Below are 8,088 nucleotides of genomic sequence, written 5' to 3' on the forward strand. Positions count from 1 at the left end.
ACGTCGGTATTCTGTAGACCAAGGCCTGGGCAGAAAAGTCAGAATCAGGGGTTCCCTTGACCCTGTGTGCAAACCATACCACTGTGTGTGGGGGGCAGGGTGTTCTGTCAATCACTCATGTGTTGTGGAATATTTAAGATGCGTTACATTTGTTTATGCTGCAGAACATTTGCCTAATGATGCAAAGATGTGTTGCATTCTTTTATGTTGCATTTGTTTAACTTTGTAAAACTGTTACTTTGCCTGTCCAAAACACCTGATTGGTCTAATAAAGAGCCAAATGGCCAATAACTAGACAGGAGAGAGGGATAGGTGGGGCTGCCAGGCAGAGAGACTAAATTGGAGAAATTTAGGCTTGAAAAAGGAGGAAGGAGCAAGAAAAGGGAGAAGGAGGGGAAGATGTCAGGGTCCAGTTACCTGGCCACACAGCCAGCCACGGAGTAAGAAGGAAAACAAGATATATAGAATAAAGAGAGATAAAAAGGCCAGAGGCAAAATGTTGCTAAAGGATAATTTAAGTTAGAAAATCTGGCTAGAAACAAGCCAAGCTAAGGTCAGGCATTCATAAGTAAGAATAAGTCTCCATGTATTTATTTGGGAGCTAGGTGGCGAGCCCCTAAAGTGTAAAACAGTAAAGCCAACTATACTCATGGGTGCACATGGACTTCTGAACAGACTTCAGTAGGTAGCCACGGTGTGTGTGTGGAGGGGGAGGCAACGGTACATCTAGGTTATGGCGTAGAATGGGAGCTGTATTGTTTAAGACGGAATATGAGTGAACGGAGGTAATGCAGAGGGAATGGCTGTAAGGGACACATCCCCTGACCTGGTGAGACCAGTCTCTATTGTCACCCAAGTGCAAGGAGACACTGCCCTGGCCAAAAGTGTGCCATCTTCCCCAAACAGTCCAGCAACACGGTACAACTGTGTGCTGCCGTGGTCATCAACAGCAGTTGCTAAGTATGTTGTCAACAGCACCGCCACCACCCTCCTGCCACACCACCAGTCCCATGGCGGATGCTGCCCTGTCGGGTCTAGGTACATCGCCACTCCCTGTCTCTCTCACTCCCTCCTCCCTACACACTCAAGCTGGGGAGAGAAATATACAGAGACTCCATCAAGGGTCACTCAGGTGCACTGTGCTCATCTGCCAGAGGATAAACTCTCTCCTCTGCAGCATCCTGGTCAGAGATGAGGGTGTGGAGGTAGGGCCATTGAAGTGAGGGGCGGAAACAGGCCCCTTGTCTGAGATGAGGGAGAGACAGGTACCTGTCTGAGGTGCGGTAGAGGGAGATACATATTCTGAGATGGGAGTAGAGACGGGTTCATCAAGAGCATGGATGGTTCCCTGACTTCCTCTCCTTGTTCCCTGTGTTACCCAGGGCACCTAAGGTAGGAGTCCTCCACTGTTTCTATGCTAGGCCCTTGGCCTGAAGGAAAATGAGGCCTCTTACAAAATCCCACTGTAGGAGATCTCTGCAACTTCCTTTACTATAGACAGGGTGCTATTTTCAAATCTAATCAGCATCACCCACAAGTCCTGAAGGAAGGGCAGAGGCACTGTCACCCACCCAAGGTTCCATGTTGGCCCCCATGGTGAGAATCAAGAGTGGCCCCTACTGCATCATGGAAAGAAACCTACGTAGCTGTGCACGGTGGTCCAAACAAACAGACTGAGGCCTAGGATGTCAGAGGCAAGTGTAGCTTCCCTCTGAGCAATTCCTGTGGGAGGAATTGCTGACATCAGTCAGTATCCTGCAGGTTTCTGGCCCCTGTGCAGCCTGGCAGGAGCAGTAGGCGGGACTGCACTTTTGCCTCCCTGCCCTTGCAGCTTCACACAGCCCTTCTGACTTCCCAGGAAGGGGCGGAGAGCAATGACAACTTTCAGCAGCGTTCCCCGTGAGAGTCCAGCACCCACAGACCTGACCAGATCCTGCATCCCAGCATCCCTTGTGGTTGGAGAGAAGATACGAAGGGGCTCTGAAGACAGGTTAAACCTGGCCACGGCCTGCAAGGCCTTGCCATGGGGAGAACACAGAGAGCAGGGGGTGGGAGGAGAGGTAGGTCTCAGAGCTGTCCCGGCTGCACAGGCTCAGTGTCCGCTTGGCTTTCAGTGTTGATTGGGAGGTACTGGGGACCCTAGAAGGACAGGAGGGAGGCCTGTGGCTGGGACCTGGCAGTCAGATGAGGACTTGAAGGTGGACTGGGGCCAGGTTTTGCTTGCCAGAGCATTATCACTCGGGAATGTTCCAGATATAAGGGAGCCATCCTGCACATCGCCTCTCCACCTCCACCCTGAAGTCTTTGGAAGGGTTAGCATGCGCTACTGCGTCTGTTAGCACGTTCCTGCTCAGCCTGAGACTTTGCTTGCAGCTCCTAAGGTAGGTCTGGACCCCTCCGAGTACTGCCTGTCTATGGAGGATCCTCCAACCCCAACACAGACAAAGAGCCTGAACCTCAGCTGCTTTCTCTGCAATGACAAAATGCCCAACAGCTTAAGCAAGAAAGGTCTCATTGGGGCCCATGGTTCCTGAGAGATAGCAGTTCATTATGCTGGGAAGACAAGGTAGCACCAGCAGCCTGTTTCCATGGCAGCAGACAGGAAGCAGAGAGAGAGAGAGAGAGCGCTAGACCTGAACCAGGGGATGGATACCACTGCCAAAGGCTTACTTCCTAGGGACCTGTTTCCACCAACCAGGGGCCATTTCCTAAAGGTGCTGCAACCTTGGAGACAGCACCTCAAGCTGGGACCAAGCATTCAGAATGTGGGGACAGCGTGAGCCTGTGTTGAACATTCCAGAAATCAAACCATCACTGCTTCCCAAAACCCTTCACAGGGAGCTTTGTATTTATCTGGATTGTGACAGAACTTGGGAGTATGGGGTCCACACCAGAAGGATCTTCTAAATGGAGGCGGAGGACCAGAGGGAGAGCTATCTGAAGGACAACCCCATTGCTCCAGGGCAGAAGCAACAGGGCACTCACGCACTGTCTGGAAGCACCTAGTAGGCAGAGGCAATCCCACCCGGTACTCTCTGAATGGCTGAGCGTTTCCATGATGATCACCCAGAGATAATTGGCTTGGCAAATACATTCCCCAAGCTTACGGGAAAATCGACACTGGAGGGGAAAAAAAAGAGCCTTTCTGGTAGACTGGATGGGAGGCACCTCAGCAGCCCCCCCACCCCTTCCTTCCCCTTCCTCAAGCCAGAGGACTGTCAAATACCAGTGGCTTGGATGAGAAATCCTGCTGCAGAGAAGGAAAGGGCCAGGGCTTAGCATCCTTGAGTTGACTCTCACACAGAGAGATGGCTTCCCTGTCCCCTACCCTGGATGACTGCAGCGGGTCCTAGTGGCCACAGGCACTCAGGCTGCACTCAGCTGGCTCTTCTCCAACACTGCCCTGGGGATTCAGGAGTGAGATGGCTGGATGTGAGCCACCTTGAGCACCCACCTCTCTCCCCGCCCCTGCTGTAGTCCATACCTGAGAAACAGGCTCACATTCCTCTCTCTTCTAAGCCAATCTCTGCTTTCACCCCCACACCTGTGACCGCTGGACTGAAATGTGCAAAGTGACAGAACACGGTGGGGACTGATGCTGGAGGGTACACCCTTGTGCCGGGGGGTGACTGCTGCCCTCCTCTAGATGCCCAGGCAACTGTTGGCCTGGGTAACACCCAACTTCAGTCGATATCTTGATAGACCAAGAGAGCCAGGTTTTAAAATAAAATACACACTTATGAGTGTTGAAAGGCCATTAAAAAATATGTCCATAGACTGATCCGGCTCCCAAGCCAGGGCTGACACTATCTGCTTTGGAACTTTGACATCTCAGGCAGCAATATTACCACGCCTTTGAACTGCAGGCCCAAGCCCCCACGGCCAAAGATATAGAAGCCACCCTCTGGCAGAAGTGATGGGTGACATCTTTTTGTTGAAGCTCAGTGCATCTTGATAGCCACTCGCCCATTTTCAGGCCAGTAGTGGGCCCCATTCTCAGCAGCTGGGCTTCAAAGCATGACGGGACGCCAGCAGGGGCCTGCACAGCGTCACCCTTCTTATCCCCTTACCAGTGAGAGCTGGTTTACACAAGCTCCCAGCGCCGCGAGAGCGTCTGAGGATTGTCACTGTAAAAGCCCCGTAGCAGAGACTATTTATTGGATGGCCACGTCTAGCCCATTCATCATGGATTATTAGGGTTTTCAAGCTGTTCCCAGACCCTCCTTTGAACTCCATCAGCCTTGAACTTCACACAGGTAACATCAGAAAGGAAGGGAGCTGAGGGTTGCTTGACAGCTGGAATTGACGTGTTTTTCAGGAGGTTGACAAGCCTGGGTGATGGGGGAATTGGAAAGACTGGGGAGCACACTCCAGCCAACCTCCAGCCAGGTAAGGCTCCTGGGAGAACTCGGGTGTCTGTAAGCTGCAGAGCCGTTTGCTGTAAGATCAGAACACCAACTGGGGGTGGGGGGACCAAGGTCTCTTCCGTGTGGGACTTCCATGTGGCACTCCCGACTGTCTAGGACTTTTCTCATGAAAATTCTCTGATCTCTGCAGGTACGGGGTGAGGCCTGTTGTCCCAGTACTGAGGCTGTAAGGCAGAAGGATGGAAACTTTAAGGCCTTCCTGGGCTACAGAGGGAGCTCAAGAACAGCCTGGGAAATTGACTCAGACTTTGTCTCAAAATGAAAAGTGAAGAGGGCTGTGGTAAGACTCAGTGCTGGATGGTCAGCTCCAGGGTCTGAGTTCAAAGCCCCAACAATCGATTAACAAACAAACAAGTCCCTCGGCGGTGGCAGGTTCACAAGACCATCCAGCCAAAAAGCTTCCAGACTGAGTTTTACTCAATTTTTAATATGATTTTGATTATAAAAATGTATGTGGCACCATGTGATAACATAACACTCGCTCTTGGCATTGAGCTGCTCCAGTCGGGGTGGCTGATAAGTATAAATCTCTCAAGCTTGCGCTTGGAGCCTCTGCGTTCCTCTCTTCTGCTCCCTCATCAGATGCATAACCGGCACCACGCAAGATCCACAAAGACAGAGCGTGAAGGCAGCGAGGACATGTCAGGCGTCGCCAAATCACGTGAGCACCTACGTGGTCTGCCTTGTCTGTGGACAGCCTTCAGGTCAACGTGTTGGATTCAGCTCTGGGGATCAGAAAGAGCACTGGGTTGGTGCCAGGGTTCACTATGGAGTCTTCCACAGGTGAATGGCAACCGAAAGTGGCCTCTGCCCAGCAACAGAAACCTACGCAGCAACACGGTCTAGGTCGTGGGGCAGTGTACAGTCAGGAAAGTACTGGCCTCGCACAAGGATCTGGGTTTGGTCCCCAGAAACTCATGGGGTTTTTTTTGTTTTTTTGGTGTGTGTGTGTGTGTGTGTGTGTGTGTATTTTAAAAGATGGGCATTACATTATCCAGCTGGCATTTCAGTGCTGGGGAGACAGAGACAGGAAGACTCCTCGGGCTGTCTGGTCAGGCAGGATAGTCTGATCTCTGAGTTCCAGTCCAGTGGAAGATCCTGTCTCAAAAAACCAAAACGGGCAGTATCCAAGCAATGGCACTCAATAATACGTGTGTGTGTGTGTGTGTGTGTGTGTGTGTGTGTGTGCATGAGGGAGGGAGAGGAGGAAGAGAAGAGGGAAGGGGAGAGGGAGGAGGAGAGAGAGGGAGGAGGAGAGAGAGGGAGGGAGAATGGGGAGGGAGGGAGAAAGTGAGATCCATAATAGTAAATTTATAAGGGGAAAAAAATCCTAGACAGAGACTGAAAAGAAGCTGTGCCACTGTCTGAACAAACCTACGGTGGAAGTGACAGATGATATCTTTGGATGGTGGGTTGAGTTTGCTGTCTTAATGTTTCATCATGGATAAACTTGTCAGACACGGCAGGCTGGCTCTGCTGTCAGAATCCTGAGTTCAGATCCTAGCTCCTTCACAGATTTGTGCAGTGGGTAGGGGGGACCCAAGATGGATTCCAAGAAGCCTGGGAGTGTTCCAGTTTCCCCATCTGTCTGCCCAGGGTGAGAGGAATGACGCCAGCCTTGTGCTCAGACTGTATCAAAAGTCTGATGGGAGAAATCTGGGGCTTCAGATATACCAACCCTCACCCCCATCCAGCATACATAAGCTCCTTTCTTTCCCTTAGCCTCAGTGGCCTCCTGGCTCTCCGGAGGTGTCCAGGGAGGGTGTCTGTCTGTCATTTTCTTGCCTGCCTGTCACCTGCTGAGCGAGTGACCTGACACATGGGCCAGAAATTCCTTCTCAGGGCACTTGTGCCCTTGAGCAGAATCCAAGCCACCCACTGGCTGTTGGGGTACCAAAAGGGAGTCGACAGAAGGAAGTGAGAAAGCCATGGAAACGCAGCCAGCTGGGGCTGGAAAGGATTGGCAGCCCTGACTCCCCATGAATCTGTCCTAAGCCTCTCCTAAGCTTTTCTCCGAGTAGTCTCAGGGTGTGCTAGACCACAACCTCACACCAAGCTGCCGTACAAAACAGAAGAAGACCAGGCAGAAGGCTCGGTGTATGCATGCTTGCACGGGTCGGGGCTTTCTAAGCCACAGCACCTGTTAATGGCTGGGTTAGGTATGACCTATTAAACATTTACCGCCCATTTCCTGTACAAGTCTGGTGAGGCCTGCAGGAAATTCAGAACAAATTAAACAGCAGCTGTGATCCCTCATGCTCCAGTGGTCCCTCCCCAGGCCCCGAGTGGGCCTGTAAAACATGAGGGGCAGTTCTATTAGGGACAGGCCCGTTTCATCAAGGAAGCTCTCCCCCCCCCCATCTCCTGCCAACCAGACCCCATAAAGTTAAATTGGCCAGTGTGTATCTCCCTCCCTGCTTCCACCCACACGGCCAGCTCCTTGAGGGAGACTTTTCAATCCCACACCCAGCTCACCCCTCAGCCCTGCCCCCTCCGCTGTTCCCACACAATCTCACATGTGGTGGGAGAGGGGCACTTCCTGCCGTTATAAAATGCAAAACCGAGACCCCAGCAAAAACAGCCTGCGTGCAGAACACCCAAGTTGACAGTGGGGGAGAGGAGGCCTAATCCGTTCCATATGACAAGCAGCAGTGGCCCGCAGGGGCAGGCCAGACCCCAAGGAGGGTTCAGAGCTGCTCCTCGGGCCCCCTCCCTGCCCTGCCTTTCCGACCTCCCCCTCTCTCAAGTGAATCCTTCAAGCCAGGAGAAAAATACTGGGAGGATCGTGGCCCCAAGTTAAACCAGCCCTGTTTGGGTTTGACAGCCTGCAAGGCATTGTTCCTCTTACACTTTGAAAATAAACTCTAGGAAGCATTAATGCAGACACGGGATAAACACACTCCTTCCAGCCTCCACTCCCCCTGGTGTGCTGGTGTTCGTGTCTCCAGGTTACGGCTTAGGCTGATGGAAGGACCAGATGGGTCTTTAAATGGGGAACTCTGCGGCCCTCACTGTGTAAACAGACAGCTGTCCAGATGATGGGGTGAAGGAGCCCCAAGAAAGCAGTCTGCAGTAACCGGTCTCACCCTGGTTCTTGGAACACGGAATAAACACGGCCAGTCTGACTTCTTTCTGATTGCTCTGCGGCAAGAGACCAGGCGTCACCTCAGTGAGAGGAAAAGACCCCGTTGCCAACGGTCAGACTGTAAGAATTAAGGAAAAGAAGACCCTTCTGTGGTGACCATACATTGTGTGATTTTTCCCAACTTCTGGGGCTAAACTTTGATGTTGAATGGCCACTTACAATGACAAATGTCCTTTTGTGTGTTCCACCCCTGCTGGTGGCCACTGACCAGAACAATCTCCTTTGCACAGATCCTCACCAAGGATACCAGCTTATCGTGACCAAATCCAAAATAGAACCTTCCCACTTCCTGTTTCCTACTTCCTGCTTCCTGTTCCCTAGTTCCATAAACCATTCTCCTTAAGAGGTGCTAAAAATGGAAAGGAGAAGATGAAAGTCTGGTCAGAAGATTTATCCCAGCCCATAAAAGTCTCTGCGGCGCTCTGCGGGCCGGATTGGCACTGCTGCTTGGACTTAACCTTTCCCTGAGCCAGCAATCTGAATGTCGTCCATAACTCCACTAAAACCAACTGGGAT

The 8,088-nt window shown here is 51.8% G+C and overlaps 2 long non-coding RNA genes across 3 annotated transcripts; one reads left to right on the forward strand and one right to left on the reverse strand.

Annotated features, from left to right (window-relative positions):
* The first annotated feature begins 4,284 nt into the window (after positions 1–4,284).
* Positions 4,285–4,891, forward strand: LOC146890187 (uncharacterized). Its single transcript, XR_014999070.2, has 2 exons — positions 4,285–4,389; positions 4,558–4,891. It is a non-coding gene; the product is annotated as an uncharacterized LOC146890187 (long non-coding RNA).
* Positions 4,827–7,831, reverse strand: LOC125402347 (uncharacterized). 2 transcript variants are annotated; one of them, XR_014999068.2, is made up of 2 exons: positions 7,732–7,831; positions 4,827–5,152 (listed from the first exon to the last, which is right to left on the reverse strand). It is a non-coding gene; the product is annotated as an uncharacterized LOC125402347 (long non-coding RNA). The 2 variants fall into 2 exon arrangements; XR_014999069.2 differs by lacking the exon at positions 7,732–7,831 and adding an exon at positions 7,514–7,663.
* Positions 7,832–8,088: the final 257 nt, after the last annotated feature.

The sequence above is a fragment of the Myodes glareolus genome, chromosome 22 (assembly GCF_982192425.1).
Source record: "Myodes glareolus chromosome 22, mMyoGla1.1, whole genome shotgun sequence".
Taxonomy (NCBI): Eukaryota; Metazoa; Chordata; class Mammalia; order Rodentia; family Cricetidae; genus Myodes; species Myodes glareolus.